The following is a 19242-nucleotide window of genomic DNA, read 5'->3' as shown; positions in this document are numbered from 1 at the left end:
GCATAATAAGAAAATAAATAACCAAAACGCGCAGTGTGCTATGTTATGAGCTAAATAAATTAAAGACAACACACAGTTGGCCTGACAACATACAGTTGGCACTTGTAAGCTGAACACACTGTTCTCAACACTGATCATTGTGCCCAAATGACGGTCCCAAAACTGATTCCCTTAGGTAAAACTAATTCTTCAAATACTGGTGCCTGCAGGCCTGATACCTAAACTTGCAAACTGATATATGTGTTCCCTGTAGAGACACACTCTCTGAAGCACATAGCAAGTAAGTAAGAGCCAAAACACCCCTATATTGGGGTAGGGTTTCCCTGTCTTATTTTGTCAGGAGCTAGGGTTTCACTACGCACGCAGTGGTTTCAAACAACCTATAATCGGGTAAGCAACCTGTCCTACTTTGGAATGGTCACTATGGATTCCGATATGCACTAGGTCGAATGGTCCAAAAAGGGTGCCTCGGTAAAAACCGAGGTTTGTGTTCCTGTCGTGGCAGAGCCTGCAACCGGTCAGCCTTATGGCATGCTTCCCAAAGCAAGCCTCCGACAAACCGTTCAGGAATAGCATACGGTAAACACGGTGTCCTAGGCGCACCAATTCAACTACAATGCAAAGAGACACATAAGTGTAATCAAAACAAGATATCATGAGTTTGAGTCAAGTTCTCTAAGTCCCCAGCAGAGTCGCCAAAAACAGTAGACGCGCCCCGAGGATTCCCGAGCTCCGCCCTAGGAAGGGCGCGAAATCTCATTTGTTCTCTAGCTACTACAGTTCGGACTCAAATGTCACGGTTCTAAATCTAATCTCACAATGTGCGATGTGAGACTGATAAATCACCAAAGAGTCCAAATCCGGCAAATCGTTTTGGAAAACTGATTTTTATAAAGAAGTGCCAAACATGGACTGTTTTGCAAGATACAGAGTCGCCACCTAAATATTTTATTTTGGGGGAAATTTAGGAAACCTTGATTCGTGCCGAAGGCCACGTGTCCATCATCACCAAAGTTGCCTCGGCTCGGGAATTTGGGTACGAGAGGGGAAGGTCATGCAATGAGCACCCCCGCTCACCCGATCAAAGATCGGCCTTTACTAAGCATGATATCTTGTTTTTGAAAACACATGTGTTCTTATTCCGGTTATTAACCGAGAATTTACTATGTGATGCGCACGGAAAACAAGTATAGACTAGATCACCTAAGTTGGAACAAAACATTGCATATTTGTTTGAAAACGGTTTGAAGTTTGTTACTCGCAAGTAGGCTAAAACATGGATTTTGATGAATTGTTCCAATTCAAGTAATCCAACCTTCACCCACAGGCATTCAGGCAGTTATATCACATAAGCAGTTAGCCTCATCGCAACATTAACACACATGCAGTATGCTAAAGCATAAACACTCACAGTGCACTCTGAGCCAAAACAAGGAACTAGTTAGAAATCATGCATGATCCTAGTTCATGTTAAGATGGCTAATGCAACATATGTAAAAATGCAACTCAGATAGGCTCGGCTATCCTAAGATGTCATGTGAAATGCAACATGATACGTGTATTCAAATAAGAATTGAAATACAATGCAGTGAATATGATGCGCCGAGCCCGGTGCATGCAATACAGATGAATGATGCACACATGTGAGCATAAGGTATGCTAATCAAAATATGCCCTAAAACTAACCATCGTAAGTGGTTAAGTAAAAGGGAGAAAGAAATAGGGATTGGAAGACATGCATCACACACATGCACACTTATTACAACAATACGCCCTCTCGCAGGAAGGACCGAATAAGAAGCTAACTAGCTAATCTAAGCTAATTAAACTAATTATTACACAACATAATTAAAATAGCTAAACACATTAACTATTAAAGGTACAAAACGAATGCTTAATCTAGCTACGTAAAGAAGCTAAATAAAGCAGTAAACAAGAGGTTCTCAGAGGGAGTAGACTGGATACATGCTCGGTCGGCTCGTTCGGAAATCCATTGCGATGCCCCAATTTGCCTCTGTTTGCAATTGTCCTCAGAACTTTGCACCAAGCTCCAGAAAGCTGAAACTCCATCATGGGAACCTATGGGAGGGCTGCCGACCACTTATTGGTGAGAGAGGCCACCTTGCCGGCCACTTTCTGTGTTGAAAGCCAGAACAAGTGGTCGGCCAGCTTGTTTTTCTGGCTGGCCGACCAGTTGTTGTTGCTGAATTCCAGTTTGCTGCAACAGAGAGCAAGAAAGGGCATGGCAATGTATGTGCAAGATATGTGTGCACAACCACTCTCCCTATCATTTCATGAACTCAAGGGAGTGTAGTTCTCGATCCTTGGGCCACCAATCGCGCATTTCAGTGCAAGATGACCAAGAGACGAAGTTGCATAATTCAATATAAAATGAATGCACAAGTAAACACATAAAGCCTAAAACTCAATCATGTATGATCAAGAGCGTCGCCGACCGAGAATTGAGGCACGTTTCATCACTTTAAGTATGAAACGTCCCTCGTTCCTCGTGCTCAGATTAACACGTAATCCAAACAACAATGCAACACATAACATGGCATGCTCAATGCAATGTAATGCAACCTTAGCATGCATAATGCAAGGAATAACATGGCATACACAATGCTAAATGCTAAGAACTAGATGGCATACTCAATGCAAGGCAATCATAAGGTTCTAAACACAATGTAATGCATGCATGCATAATGCAGTGCAACAAGGGCAACCTATCAATGCTAGGGACATGCATACTCAATCCAAGGAACGACTTGGCTTGCACAATGCAAAGGACCACATAGCATACACAATGCAAAGCAAGATAAGCATGCAAGCAACATGCAAATAAACATGCTCAATGGACTTAAACCAAAATGAACAGACCTCAGCCATGCTCAAATCAGTTGCCATAATGCTAAAATGAAGGCACAAAAGGGCAAGGTGTACATGCACATGCATTGGCCTACCAAGTAGGCCTAAGAACACAACTCTCAAACATGATGAAGAAGTGATAAACATGGAAGTGTAACAACACTAAAGGTTCTGAAATCAAGTGTGAAATGATGTCAAATCATTCAAACAACACAAGTAAAGCATGCAAGAGGGCCTAAGGCACAAAGCCATTAAAGGGACTACACAAAGGGCATGCAATACATGGCACAAATGTTTGAACCAAACATAGACAGAGCTTAAATAGGTCTAAACAAAGACCAAAACATGCTGAGATGGAGGCTCAAGGACCTAGGCAAGATGGCATACATGCTAAGCCATAAACTAGGCAACAATGCACAACACTCAAAGACACTTAAAGAGTGAGTGAAGTGGGAACATGGCAATGCTATATGCTCTAAAATGTCATGTTAAATGATTCCAAATCATCTAAGTAGCTCAAAGATAGCATGCATGAGTCATCAAAACACAAAGCTAGCAAGGCCAATTGCACTACAGCTATACAAAGCATGAAGCATATGACAAAGGCAACCCAAAACAGTCCTAGAACATGCCAAAATGAGTCTAAAACATGCATGGAAGGAAGCCAAAATAAGCTAGCATGAGGGGCATAAGGCATATTGCATACAAGGCAAATAAGGTGGATTACACTACACCTATTAAGACCAAGCATGGGATAACTTAACCAACAAAAATCAGAGTTATATCATGGCAAAATAACCCCAAAAATACATTGAAATGATAGCTCGCAAGCTTAGGCATGAAGGCATACGCAATGACTCATATTAAGGCATAAAGGACCAACCCTCCAACGCATTGAATAAGTGACAAATGTGAGTGTATGGCCACACTACATGCACTGAAATAACATTAAAAATGATGTCAAATCATTGAAATAGGCCAAGAAAAGCATGCTAGTGGACTTGATACACAAAGCTAACAAGCTAGAATGCATTATAGCTATACACATGGCGTGCATGACCAAAATAACACAAATCAGACCTTAAACATGGTAAAACATAAACAGAGTCTTCTTTAAGTTAAGCCAAAAGCATGCTACAATGACATGTCAAAGCATGAGACACATTAGGCTACTTCATGAAAATGCACTACAAGTGTATGGAGCATGCAAAGGTCGACCAAACAAAACCCTAACAGAGGTATGACATGGCAAAACATCACCAAAAACCTACTGAAATGGATTCAACACAAGCTAGAATGACATGCTACTTCATAACGCATACATGACTAGTTTGTAAGATTTACACTACAAGTGTATTAGGCATGCATGGAGTGACAAAACCTAGCAAAAACAGTGGTATGCCACAGCAAAATAACACCAAATACAAGTTGAGATATGGCCAACATAAGCTTAACAAACATGCTCACACATGAGGCATTCAAAGCAAGTATTGAAGACACAAGGAGAGGGAATGACCCTCTCCTTTTTAGGACCTCAGAACACCCTTCCCACCACTGAAATTCCTCTGAGTTTCAGTCGTGAAGGCTTAAAAAGAAGGCACAAAAGCAAGGCCGAACAAGGCCTAAGAGGGGGTAAACAACCCCCAACACAAAAGTGACCTTAAACAAAGATCTTAAGCATACAAAATCAAAAGTTTTTCCAGTTAAGAGTTAAGCTTAAAATAGCATGCAAGTTGCTCTAAAAGCTTAAGCAAAAAGAGGGATTTTAAGGGTTAAAAGCTTACCCTTGTAGAACTTCTTCAAGGCTACAACTCCAGCAAGTTTTTCAAGCTCAAACCAACCCAAGAACACCAAAACCAGCCCCTAAGCACCTCAGCAACAAAATGATGGTGTTTGAGTGTGTGTTTGTGTGTTAAAGTAAGACAAATCTACACTTTAAGGCACAAAACAAGAGCAAAAGAGAGATATAGATACAAGGCTATATGTATAACTCTAAACCAATTTTTCTGAACCTAGAGGAGGGAGGAGGAGCCTCCCTCTTATAGAGAGCAAAAGCCAAAGATTCTTGGAGAAGCTAAGCTTCAAGGCAATCCCTCCATACACGTGTATGGAGGATGGCTCTAGTGCCCTCAAACTGTGCCAGCTGGAGGAAAATATCTCTAAAAAGGTGTCAAAAAGCAGCCGAGCACTTGAAGTGGTCGGGCAGCTACTTAAAGTGGTCGGCTGACCACTTCAAGTGGTCTCCCAAGAAGACAACTGGTCGGCCATGGGTAGGAGAGGTCTACAGCATGAAAACAAGAAAGTGGTGTGGTGGCCGACCAGAAAAGGTGGTCCAAAGACTAAGAAAGTCAGTTATCCGACCAGAAAACTGGCTAGCGGGAAGGAAAGTGGTCTCTAAGGAGAAAAAGTGGTCTCCCACCCTTGTACCACCTTCCAAACAAGGAAAACAAGGTTTGTACCAAAAACAAACCAAAACGGATGCAAGACGAGAGATCAGGAGGCAAAGCACGCGGCCGAAAGCCTCGAAAACTAGTCTATGGGCATCAAAAGTGGTATGCGACCACAAAAGTGGTCTCCTGGACCACAGTGTTCCTCTAGGCAGAGGCAACAAGGTGGGGTTCAAAAACCACGCCAAACGGAAAACGTTAAGCGGTCCCGAGAAAAGAGGCGCGACCAAAGGCTCCAAAAATCGGAAACTATTCTCCAAACAGGAAAAGTGGCCTACCACCACAAAAAATGGTCTATGAGCACAAAGAGATGGTCTATAAGACCTCTCCCTCCCTCTAGGAAGAGAAAATAAGATTCGGTCCACAAACCGAGCCAAAGCACAAAAAGGTCAGAGGCCCGGAGGCAAGGCTCTCAGCCAAAACTCTGGAACCTCAAAACGAGCACAAATGCACCATCACCGAGCTCTCAATCAATGACGTCTGAGTCTTAAGGTCGGTCAAAAATGGGGTGTCTACAACCTCTCTCTCTCTCTCCCTAAAAATATATCTCTCTCCCCTCTCTCTACATTTCAACCTCAACTAGATTAAAACCCTTGATCTTCTTCCATCCATTGAGATCCAACCTTGACTCCTTCATCAAAGATAGAGAACTTCTCATGAACTTCCTTGTGTGCGGTGGAGATCTTCTGTTAGTACCACCAAAGCTAGGGTTTCATCTCTTGTTTCTTCATCAAACATTGAGGTAGGGTTTCCTTTGAGTTATATATATATTTATGTAAGCTTTAAGCTGATTTTGTGGGTTTCCTGTGCTATTTTGAAATGGGCTTGGTGGTTCAAGAAAGTTAATGATTTTTATGAAATAATCTTTATCTTATGTTTTTTTTAAAGATCTTCTTGAAGTATTGGATAATATGGGTGAGGGTTTAAGAGTAGGGTGGGATTTTACAAAAGAGATAGAAAAATGTTTGGGGTTGTGTGTGAAAATCTAGAAATTTTGGGATTTCTTAAATAAATGAGGGTGAAGCTTCATGTTGATACTACATATATACCTGTTGATTTAAAAGCTTTCTTGCAATCCTTGGGTCGATTTTGATTTTACTCCAAATATAGAGAAAGTTTTGAAGAAATGGTTTTGATCTCAATCTTTTCATATCTATGAGAATGTTCTTTGACAAAACTCAAGAAAATATGATTTTGATTGGGTTTCACCATGAAATGGGAGGATGAATGAAGGAAGGTAGATTGTGCTATGTGTTTTTTTTTTTTTTTTTTTTTTGTTTAATAACAAATCTTCTTGATATATGAGCTATGAGAATTATTTTTGCATTGTTAGTAAATAATTGACTATGTATAGTTAAGGAGTGGTACATCTTTGTGCAATATGGATTGTGAAAATTATAACCATTGGAGATCTATGTTCGGGAAACATCACATATGGCCTTGAAGAGGCAAATTAAATAGAATTGTGCGCGATGGGAAATTATTATTGTGTGTTGAGGACACATGGGTTTTTTTTTTTTTTTTTTTTTTGTGAAATGGCTTTGAAGAGTAGAAATGAGAAATGGGATTGATTGATATTGTTGTAGGGATATCTTGAGAATAGAAAATGATATGAAATGGTAATTATGTCATCATGTTTCAGTTGAGTTATTATCAGTATTGTGCATCTTGACATGTGTTGGAAAAACATTTATTTTGAGAAAGATTATATTGTAATGAGAATTATGATAATGTATACAGGGTAAATACGTGCTAAGTCTAGATAGGGGGTGTAGTTGAACTTGTTAAGTTGGCCTGAGTGTCCATGGTGAAAGACCAGAAACCGCGTGGATAGGTGTCGAGCCTTCCGGTTAATATCGATAAAAATTACAATTTGGTGGTACTTGTATAGTCTACTTGAAGACACCAGCTTAGGGATTACCAGAGTCATATTTACCGCCCTTATGATTAAATTAGAAGTTTGAAAATTAATGGATTTACAAAAATGATATTGAAAAACAAGGAGATCTTACTTGAAAGGCATGGCCCGTGATTATTTTTAAATGGCATTGCATGGCATATACATTACAATTGCAATTAATATTGGGCATCCTACATAAATGTATATACTTTGTTAAGGTTTCACTACTGGGCTTTATGCTCACCCCTATGGGATTTGGTGTAGGTAAAGATGTTGTAATCCCGCCAAGCTAAGGGTGTGGATATGTTTTGGTGAAGAGTAGATCACTCTTTCTTTTGTTGTAATCCTTGTAAAGCCTAGGGCTAATTTGGTATGGGTCCGAGAGGCCATTCTGTGTAACCGGGCTATTGCCTTGGAAGATGTAAGCCCGTAAGGGCATTTGTTTTACTTTTGAGACTATATGTATCACATGCTATAGATTCAGGTGTCTTCTCATCATTAAATGTACATTTGCATGTGGAGCCCTTGTATAAACCATGGAGTTTTTTTTTTTTATATAAAAGATGGAGGATGGTTGTAATTAATGAATGTATGTGGTAGATGTATTACTCATGTCGGGATTATTTTCGAGGTGTGACAACTTGGTATCAGAGCTACTGGGTTTGAATACTTGGGGCTCGCGGGAAGTGGTTGTTATACCACAATGGGTTCATTTCGCATGCTTAGGAAATGTTTTGTTTAAATTGTGATTGTGTGATAGCATGCTTACGTGACTATGTGGGTATAGGATTAAACTTTTGGGATGTAATTTGCGCCTATTAGATTCCTTGAGGTCTTATTAGAAGGGTACATGATCAATACTCGTTCTACTAAGAATTCTTGGTTTCTCATGGGACGAATCTCATCACTAAAGGATAATTCGTACGTGCTTATGTGACTACGTGCTTATGTGGAGTGAATTAAATCGTTTGTGTGGTAGGATATATGTAATTGCTTTAGTTCAACGTGTGAGGCAAGTTGCGAGCACATTTGGAATTATGTGCTGAGTTATCTATTTTGTTCCTTAATTAGGATGTCTACACGAGGAAATAGAGGACGAGATGAGTAATAGGAGTGTCGATAGGCGCATGGCGGTTCCCCTAGCACCTGTCGTTATAGCATCGGCTATCGGCGAGGAAGTTACACGCGAGGTTGTGAGAGTGGTGCAAGATGCTCTAGCTCGCAATGAGGGGGACAACGGGCGTACCCTCAAGCTTACTAAGGAGTTTCTTCGCTCCAGTTCACCAGAGTTTTTGGTGGAGGCAAAACCGCTGGAGGTGGAGAGTTGGTTGGAATAGATTACCAAGACTATTGATATGCTCAGAGTCGAAGCAAATTATTAGTGGAAGTATGTGAAGGGTACTGTAGGTGCCATGTGGGGTGCGTTTACCGAGGCCTTGTCGGCCAAGTATTTTCCTCCTTCTACTCAAGAAGGGTTGAGGGAACAGTTTGTTGAGCTGCGCCAGGGTACTACTCCTTTGGCCCAGTTTGAGATGAGGTTCACTAGTTTGTTGCGGTTTGCTCCAGAGTTGATGGCAACAGAGGAGCGTCGTTGTTACGAGTTTGAGAGGCGATTAAGTGATGATGTCCGGGAGAAGGTGATTGGATCTATGTGGAAGAATTATTTTACTTTAGTCGAGGCGGCGGCCCATGTGGAGGCCACGGCTAGCAGTGTTAGTCAGGTTAGAGAGGAGGCCACTTTTGTAACTCCTACTGTTCGTAAGCACTCTAGGCCCAGTAAGAGGTGGAGGCGAGCGCATGCTCACTCCCAGACTTAGTCCTTATTTTCATCAGGGGTTTCGAGCTCATCCGTTGGGGGATTCAGTGAGGTTCAGGCTCCAAATTAGGTTCAGAGTTGGGAGGTCGTTGTTTTTTTTTTTTATTGTGGTCAGCGGGGCCATGCTAGATGTTTTTGCCCTTTACGTATAGATCCTTCCAAAATCCAGTCAGACCTTGCCCCATCAATCCAGTCGGGGACATTATCGGTATCAGACCCGAAGGGGTCAGGCTTCGGAAGTTTCGCGAGAGTCGACTTTTAAGCCAGCATAGTAGTATCACCCTTGAGAAGGACTTTTGTTTAAGGGATCTATATTATAAATTGTGAAACTTTTGTGATTAATCGGTGTGTTGTAGGATTCTAAGGCAACATGGTTATGTGTTGTGAATGTGTTGTTGTTTGTTACCCTCACGTGTTGGGGCTTGCTAATGAAACTTGAATTCCTTGTTATGTATGTGTAAATGGAATTGGTGATCCTAGTACTATTGTATATCAACTATTGAATTTTGTGATGGTCTTGTGATTCCCTTTGATTCTTGATTAATTTAGAAATTGTTTACAGGGATTGAGAAGTCTATGGAATTTTTGTGACAAACGTAGTGTTGGGATGAGGGCCAAAATTTTAAAAGTTTTATTGTGTTAAGTTGGAGGAAGTGTAAGACCTTAGAGTTTTGTGAAGATTGGTGGAAATAATGTGGGAATGTCTAGGGAGTGTGAGATTCGCATCTCAGGGGTGTGATGGATGGTTGGTGTTTTGAGGTAACGAGTGTACCATTGGTAAGAATTGTCTTCGGTAACCCGGATCGTGTGATTATCGTTGACCTACTCAGTCTGGTGTTGGGTGTAAGAGTGTGTTGACCATTTAGGCGTGTGAATAGAATTCCTTTGGGAATGGTATGTAGGTGTTTGAAGACCGGGAGCGGAAACTCTCAGGTGATTAGTTAAGTTGAGTGGTATCAAGGTGGGTGACAAATACTCACTTTAGAATGGTTTAGATATGGGTTGTAAAGTTAAGCTTCTGGAAAATTAGTACAATTTGGCTAGAAGGCGGCGTATTGCCATGGGTTGTGCCTAGGGCATTGGGTCTTGCGTTTGTGCGTGGTTATCGGTGCGTGCATCTCTGTGTAAGTTTTTGAAGCCGTGAATTGAGGTAGAGTGTTAGCTTCTGGGTTGGGAATTCTCATAGGCTTTTGGGTACCGATGCTTTTTTTGGCTAATGTTTGTGTTGGTACGGAACTTTCGGAGTTTGGAAAGTTATGTGTGTTGCATTATTCCATTTAACACTGTGATTATTTATAATTGTTGTTGTATTAGAAGATGTGGTTGTCTCATTGTGAAAAACACTGTAAGTGTGATGGATGTGATTGGGTGATGGTGGGAATTCACTAGGTGTTGTTGAGAAGATAAATTGATAAGTGATTGTTGGTTTTTGAAAACTTTCATGGCATTTCTATTTTAACTAAAACTCATGGGGTGAGATTTTAAGGCTTGTTTTGGGGAAAATAATTACAAAATAAATTGCTTTTACTCTAAGTTTAAAACACGAATCCTTCATTGCAAAACAGCACGAATTCAAGTAAAATTTTGGAGAAAATGTATAAATAAGAAAAAGATTTTCTTTCAAGGTGACGAGAACAATCCTTATTTTAACTAGTTTATGTGATCATGTCGTAATCTTGTGTGAATAATAACTTGCGTGGTAATAATAATGTCATTGGCCGAACGGAATGGTATAATTGTTGTATTCTGTTAATTAATATTGTGGAAATGCTATGTTATGTTGTTAAGGTTGTGGCATCACCATGTGGGTGATGGGTGTTGTTGGTTAATGGCAGAGATCTGCCGGTTGTTACGGTGGAGCGGGAATTAAAATGAACGAATTTTGGAGTTTTGCTTGAAAGGAAGAAAACACATTTTTGACTTCTGACCGGTGTGAGTTTGGAATACCTTTGAGAAAATGTTTTGCATGCAAATAGATAAGCTTAAATTTATAAATATTTATACACAAGTATTAACATACACTATTATAATCTCACAACTTAAAAATAAAAAATAAAAAAAAAAGAAGATAAATAGGGCAAATTACAAAATAAAAGTAGCATGGTGTCATCTTGCAAATTCATTGAAGGACTAATAAGACAAAAAAGCGAAGGGCAGACAAAGGCCTCTTTTGAGAAGGCAAAAAAAAAAAAAAATCAATTTATTGACTTATTGACTTATTTAAATCATATCACCACTCTCTCTCTCTCTCTCTCTCTCTCTCTCTCTATATATATATATATATATTTGCACGTTTTGTAAAAAAAGCCAATAAACTAAAAAAAAAAATCACTTTCTAAAATAGGAAAATAGAAAATGGTCGAAGAACAATGCATACTAAATATGAAGTGGCTCTTATTAGTATCTATACTATATATATAAGTAAATGTAGTGTGTTTTTAAGACTCTCCGAAATTTCAATACTAATTTTTTAAGGAAAGTTAACATTTTCTTTCCTATGTGGCAGTTTTTGAAATCTCCTTAACTCATTTTCCTAATTTTTAATTTTTTAATATAATAAAAAGTTAAATAAAGATTAAAATAACAAAATTTGGATATATATATGATTTGTTAATCTATATCTATTAAAAACATTTGTATCTAAACCTTTGTTTTGATTTATTCCAATTTTTCCTCTCCCTCTATCTCATATATTAAAAATTAAAAAATTTGAAATAATAAAACTTAAATAAGATATGATTTTAATTATTTTTCAATCTTTATTTTGATTTCTGTTACTTCTATTACTTGCCAAACATAACATACCGAACGGGACACAAACAGTTATGCTATGTGGACTAAAAAGTTTTCCCCAAAAATATATCCATAATTATAGAAAGAAATAATAAATCAGTATTAATTCTGAAAAATATTTATAAATTTATAATAAATCTTTCTATAATTTTAGAATAGTACCATTAATTTTAAATTTTCTTAATAATAGAGCAAAAAAATAAAAATAAAAGACACAGTTTTGTGGTCCACCTCATTGCCTTGTAAGTTTGGTAGAGAGAAAGAGAGAGAGAGAGAGAGAGAGAGAGAGAGAGAAAGACTGAATGAAGTGTGTTATATTTAGTATGTCAAAGAGAAGAAAGTTCACTCTCTTTTATAGAGAGGTGTGTTGTACATAAGATGCTGTACCACTGAAAGTAGAATAATAAAGAAATAATAAACAAATAAACATTATACTTTTCTTTACATAATGAATGACAGCTATATTATATTTACACTAACATCCCCCCGCAAACTCAAGGAGGGTAAACATCAACCAGCTTGAGTTTGGAAACGAGATCACTGAAGCGACCAGGAGGATGAGCTTTGGTGAAAATATCAACAGGTTAATCGATAGAAGCAATAGGGTGAAGCAGAACAGTGCCACGGGTAACATGCTGGCAAATGAAATGACAATCAATCTCAATATGCTTGTTACGATCATGAAAAACATCATTGTGAGCAATCTGAATGGCACTCTGATTGTCATAATAGAGTGAGGTAGTGCCAGAAGAAGAAACACCCATATCAGCAAGGAGCCAGCGAAGCCAGAGAAGTTCCTGAGTAGTATCAGTAAGAGCTCGGTATTCAGCTTCGGTACTAGAGGGGGCAGTGAGGGATTGTTTCTTGCTGCGCCAAGTAAGAAGAGAATCCCCTAAGAAGAAACAGAAACTCATGGTGGACCATCGATCCGTAGGATCCCCAGCCCAATCAGCATCAGAAAAGGCACACAATTCAAGAGAGGAGGAAGCAAAGTAGTGAAGGCCATGGAACAGAGTGCCTTTGAGGTAGCGAAGGATACGGAGGAGAGCAGTATAATTGGGAGTGCGAGGAGCTGACATGTACTGACTAACAATGTAAACAACATAGGCAATGTCAGGACAAGTCACAGTGAGCTAGACAAGACTACCAACAAGCTGGTGATAAAGAGTAGCATCTGAGAGGAGATCCCCATCGAGAGGAGTGAGACGAATTTAAGGATCAACTAGAGTAGAGGTAGTTTTGCAATTGGTAGGACCAGCACGGGCTAGAAGATCGGATGCATATTTGGCTTGGGACAAATAGGAACCAGTAGAATCATGGGAGACATCAAGGCCTAATAAGTAGTTAAGAGTACCAAGGTCCTTTATCTCAAACTGACGGTGGAGAAAATGTTTGAGGTGAAGAATACCAGCTGCATCATTACCAGTGATAGTCATATCATCCACATAAAGAAGGAGAAGAGTGGTACCATGAGGAGTAGCCCGTATAAATAAAGTAGAGTCATAGGAGCTAGAGGTGAACCCAAAGTCATGAATGGTGGAACTGAACTTAGCAAACCAAGCGCGGGGTGCCTGCTTGAGACCATAGAGGGCACGCTGTAGTTTGCAAACCTTAGGAGTGGGATAAGTTGACCCAGGCGGAGATTGCGTGTAGACTTCCTCAAGAAGATTATCATTAAGGAAGGCATTCTTGACATCCATCTGAAAGAGCTCCAAGTACCGAGCAGCAACAACAGTAAGCAAACTGCGAATAAAGGTAAGTCGAGCAACATGGGAGAAGGTCTCCTCATAATCAATGACATATTCCTGGTTGAAACCCTTGGCAACAAGACGAGCTTTGTAGCGCTCAATAGAGCCATCAGAATGAGTCTTGATTTTGTAGACCCATTTGCAGCCAATTGCAATCTTGCCAGGAGGAAGATCAACAACATCCCAAGTATGAGTTTTGTCTAAAGCCTGAAGTTCATCAGTCATAGCTTGCTGCCAAAGAGGATTAGTACAAGCCTCACGATAGGAGGTAGGTTCATAAGTAAAGAAGGTAGCAGACCCAACAATATAATCACGAAGATGAATAGGTGGTTGAGTTACACGGTGCGGCTGGCCCGTGGGAGGATCGGTAGGAGGAAGAGCTGGCGAAGAAGCAAGAGACGGGCCAGAAGAGGCAATGAGAGGCGAACCATCAGGGAGAACAGTCTGGCCGGGATCAAGGATCAACAAGGGTGTCTCGATGAAAGAGGAACCTGTATCATAGTTAGTAGAGAAGAGATCTAGGGAACGGCTAGTAAAGACGACCGGAGTGGAGAGTGTAGGTAAGTGAAAGGAGGAGAGAGAGGAAAACATTTTGTGCTCCCAAAAAACTACATGGCAGGAGATACGAAGATGCTCAGAGAGAGGATCCCAACATCAAAAGCCTTTATGTTCAATCCCATATCCAAGAAAGCAACATAGACGAGAACGAGGTTCAAACTTGGTGTGTTCATGGGATTGAAGTAGAACGAAGTAGGCAGAGCCAAAAACCCAAAGATTGGTGTATGGAGGGGGAGTGCCACGAAGATGTTCAAAAGGAGTTTGATTATGGATGACAGGAGAAAGAGCACAATTGATAGTGTACACAGCAGTAAGGGCAGCTTCCCCCCAAAAGTTTTCAGGGCAGGAAGACGAGAGAAGGAGAGCGCCAGTAGTGTCAAGAATATGCCTATGTTTCCGTTTAGCACGTCCATTTTGTTGGGACATGCCAGCACAGGAACAATGAGGCTGAGTACCATGACTCTGAAGAAAGGAAAGGAAATCGGTATCCCGATATTCCATAGCATTGTTAGAGCGAAAAATTTTAATGGTTTTGGAAAATTGGGTGTGAACCATTTTGGCAAAGCTATAATAAAGATGTTTAAGTTCAGACCAAGTTTTCATGAGAAAAAGCCAAGTAAATCGTGAATAATCATCAATAAAAACAATAAAATAACGAGATCCCCCCATGGTAGTAGTAGGGGATGGGCCCCAAATATCCGAATGTATGAGATCAAAAGGAGCACGGGAAACCGAAGTACTTTTATTCAATGATAAAGCAGGTTGTTTTGCAAGTTGACAGGGTATACAATCAAAAGTATCTTGAAGTACATGACCCAATTGACCACTAGAAACGAAAGACTTTAAACAACTAATAGAAAGATGTCCTAAGCGACAATGCCAAAAATGAAAAGGAGATAAGGGGGAAACAGATGCAGGAGCAGCGATCTGTGGGGAGTTCGAAACATGAAGTTGAATGAGTTCATAGAGACGTCCATGCTTACGGTCGATCCTAATAGTATGTCCCATCTGAGGATCCTGCACCAAACAACCATTAGCAGAAAATGTGACGTTTAGACCAAGCTCACATAATTGACTAATAGAGATAAGGTTTAAGGTTGGAGCAGGGATATGATAAACTTGAGGTAAAGATAACTGCGATGTGGAAACAGTCCCAACATGACTGACAGATATGAGAGAACCATCAGCAGTATGAATGAAGGGAAGGTAAGTAGTGGGAGAGATTGAGGAGATTATAGTAGAGCTGGAAGTCATATGATTACAACAGGCAGAGTCAAAATACCTAGAAGAGTTACCTAGAGTTACAGATAAAGCAGTAGGAGGAGGTGTACCAAAGGTGGAGAGAAGCTGTTTGAACATGGCCTCAACATCAGTTTAAGAAAAAATAGGGGTAGATGGAGCAGGAGACTCAGAGAATTCCTCAAAGGTAGCAACATGAGTGCGATTAAACTGGCAATGAAAGATCCCCTTAGAAGAGCCACCGCGAGAGGAGTGGCTAATGGAGGATGACCGGAATATGACCAGGACCAAATTTGTTGTAATAACGGCAGGATCAGACAGAGCAATGAACCAAAAGATGAGTGGAAAGAAGGCCCCGATTCTGACAATAGATGCAAGCAGTAGATCGTTGGGTCAGTGAGGGCCATGATTGAGGGGTGGCAAGAACAGAATCCACATGATGAGTCTGGAGAGTGCTAAGATGGGTCTCCTCAGATAACAGCTTAGAAATAACCTGTTCAAGAGTGGGCAATGGAAAGTGATGAAGAAGAGAGGTACGCACGGGCTCAAAAGAGGGAGTGAGAGCCATGAGAAAGTGGACCAACCGCTGCTGATTATGATAGGTAGTGAATAAGGCAACATCCTCTTAGTGAGGCCATGTTGGTTCTGGGAGAGCAAGCTGGTCCCAAACAGAATACATTTGAGACAGAAAGTCATTAATAGACTGACTGGATTCTTGGCGCATGCGATGAAGTTGACTCTGAAGTTGATATTGATAGGCAAGACCGGTAGTCTGGTATCGATCTCTCAAAAAAACCCAAATGTCTTTAGCAGGATTGAAAATAGAGTCAAGTTGAAAACGGCCAAACTGAAGACTAATAGAGGGAATAGAAGTATTCCGAAGCCAAGGAATGATTTGGTAGTTTTTACTATCCCAATCTTCGAGTCGGTCTATATATGTGGCAGTGGATTCAGTGGCCTCTTTGACCGGTTTGGTCAAATTCCCGGTGATAATACACCAAAGTTTCCATCCTTTAAGGAAGGAAGACATGGCTTGGGCCCATAGTACATAATTGGAACCATTAAGAAGAACATAAATTGGATGGGAGGCATCATGGCGATCCATATTAAAAGTAGAATAGGACAAAATATATAAGAGAAGGCCTGTAGGAGCAAAATTTGGTAAAACCGAGCATACCAGTGAGTCCGGAAGACCGAAATTAGTTGGGAAAAGGGGCTGCTGTGCAGAGATGATGTTAGCAGAAGGAAAGTGATGTCAGCGGTGCACAATACAAACTGAAGGCGGCGCATAATAGCAAAAAGGGCGCGCGACTCACCGTAGCAGAACGGCGCACGTGGGGCGCACGGAAGCAAAACGGCACACGCCAATGCAAATTAGTATAACGGCGCACGCGGGGTGCACGGAAGCTGATCGGCGCACGCAGGGCGCACGGAAGCAAACACGGCGCACACAAGCGCAGGGCTGACGTCAGATGCTGACGTGAGCAAGCAATGGAGGGGCGCGTGAGGGCGCGTGTGAGAGTGGCGGCGGAAGCTGGGATGCGCCGAACACAAAGGTGGCGCGTGACGACGAGTCTGGTGATGAGGGTGATAGCGTTGGAATCGTGAGGTGATTCCGAGCAGGATGGTGTAGTGCCACTGTGTACGGGACTAAGCACGAAAAATAGAAAATGCCAGGAGTGGAGAACTGGACTCTGATACCACGTAAGTTTGGCAGAGAGAGAGAGAGAGAGAGAGACTGAATGAAGTGTGTTGTATTTAGTATATCAAAGAGAAGAAAGTTCACTCTCTTTTATAGAGAGGTGTGTTGTACATAGGATGCTGCACCACCAAAAGCAGAATAATAAAGAAATAATAAACAAATAAAAATTATACTTTTCTTTACATAATGAATGACAGTTATATTATATTTACACTAGCAGCCTACATTTTGTTCATATCTTTTACAAATTTAAGTGAACAACACTCCCCACACTCATAATTTTTATTTAGCTTTTTTATTTAGAAAAATTAATCAATGGTTTAAATTCATCTACTGCAATACTGTTGAACATTTTTGTATCTTTAAACACTCAATAATAATATTCCAAATAACAAAAGGAAAGAATTTTGGGCACCTTCACTAGAACATTCGACATTAAATTGTCTGCTTGGTGCAAAAAATTAACAAAAATATTAGAGATTCTAAAAATTTTACTAAAAATTCTATCAAATGTCTTACATGGGTCTAGGATTCACATGGGACTCACATTGTATAGGTCCTATACCCGTGTGAGACAATAAAAACTTTGATAAAATTTTTAGAATTTCTAACATTACTCAAAAATTCATCTACTGCAATACTGTTGAACATTTTTGTATCTTTAAACACTCAATAATAATATTCCAAATAACAAAAGGAAAGAATTTTGGGCACCTTCCCTAGAACATTCAACATTAAATTGTTTGCTTGGTGCAAAAAATTAACAAAAATATTAGAGATTCTAAAAATTTTACTAAAAATTCTATCAAATATCTTACATGAGTCTAGGATTCACATGGGACTCACATTGTATAGGTCCTATACCGATGCGAGACAATAAAAACTTTGATAAAATTTTTAGAATTTCTAACAATACTCAAAAATTAAATAGAGAAAAACAAAAGAGTACTTACGTGTAGGTCCTAATAAGTGCACTTATTGCCTAATAGGTCCTATAGGAAAAACTTGTCAAAAAAAAAAAAGGTCACTAATTATAAGTTTTATCGACAATTTATAAAAATCATGACAAAAAAAAAGTCACTAATTGTCAATGTTTAGCGACATATATAAAAAATTATCACAAAAAAAATTATTTTTAGCGATAATTTTATCAAGACTTATTTTTAATAGGACTTGATAAGAATTAAGTCCAACTATTAGGATCTATTGATAATTTCCCAAAAAACAAATGAGAAAGTTAGTGGGGGAAAGTGCTTCAATGAAGATAGACCAAGTCGTGGACCTCACGAAACCTTCCTAAACTTGGCCCCCAAGAAAATGGAATTTATTAATTTGATTGCTTTCACACTAGTACTCTTTTATTAAGATAGATGCTGATAATAATGTATTTTCCACTTTGACAACTCTGCAGTTTCAATTATCAAACTGCCCCTTCTTTCGGAAAAAAATGACACACACTTCTAATTTATTTGGTTGCTCTTAACGTATATTATTACATTGGTTAACAAAATTTCTTTATTTATTTTTTTAATCGCAGGTTAAGATTGAGATATTTGAGCTTAAAGATGAGCAATAATATAATGTAGGAGCACTTTTTTATAAATCTTTTTTTATCTACATATGTTCCATTTAGTCCACATTATTTTCTTATGTTTCAATAAGTTCTATGGGTGACATAGTTACTAAAATACCCTTAATAATATTTTCATTTACAGTGTGAATGTTCCGTGATGTAAATATTCATACCATCAATGTAAATGTTTACATTGTTAATTTGAATATTCACAGTATCAATATGAATGTTAACATGTCAATGTAAATATTCACATTGTCAATGCAGACATTCATACGTCAATGTGAATATTCACATTATAAAATATGAATGTTCACATCACCAAATTACTAACCATTTAAAAAATATTTGTAAAGGTAGAAATGTCAATAAAATACTTTAAATATGAGAATTAGGATTTGGTAGATCAAATGTCCAAATAATATGACTTATTAGAATATAAGAATATCTTATGGACTAATTGAGATACAAATACTTGAAAAATGATTTTCTAATAAATTTCTCTATAATATGCTCATAAGAAAATACTTAAAAAATTATACATAATTTAAAATGTGTAAATCAAATTTATTCTAAGTGTGACACTATATTTCTGTCT

Source organism: Camellia sinensis, chromosome 1 (genome assembly GCF_055761805.1).
Source record: "Camellia sinensis isolate YWXY chromosome 1, ASM5576180v1, whole genome shotgun sequence".
In the NCBI taxonomy this organism is placed as follows: Eukaryota; Viridiplantae; Streptophyta; class Magnoliopsida; order Ericales; family Theaceae; genus Camellia; species Camellia sinensis.
The sequence above is the reverse complement of the archived record's forward strand: the minus strand, read 5'-3'. Positions refer to the sequence as shown.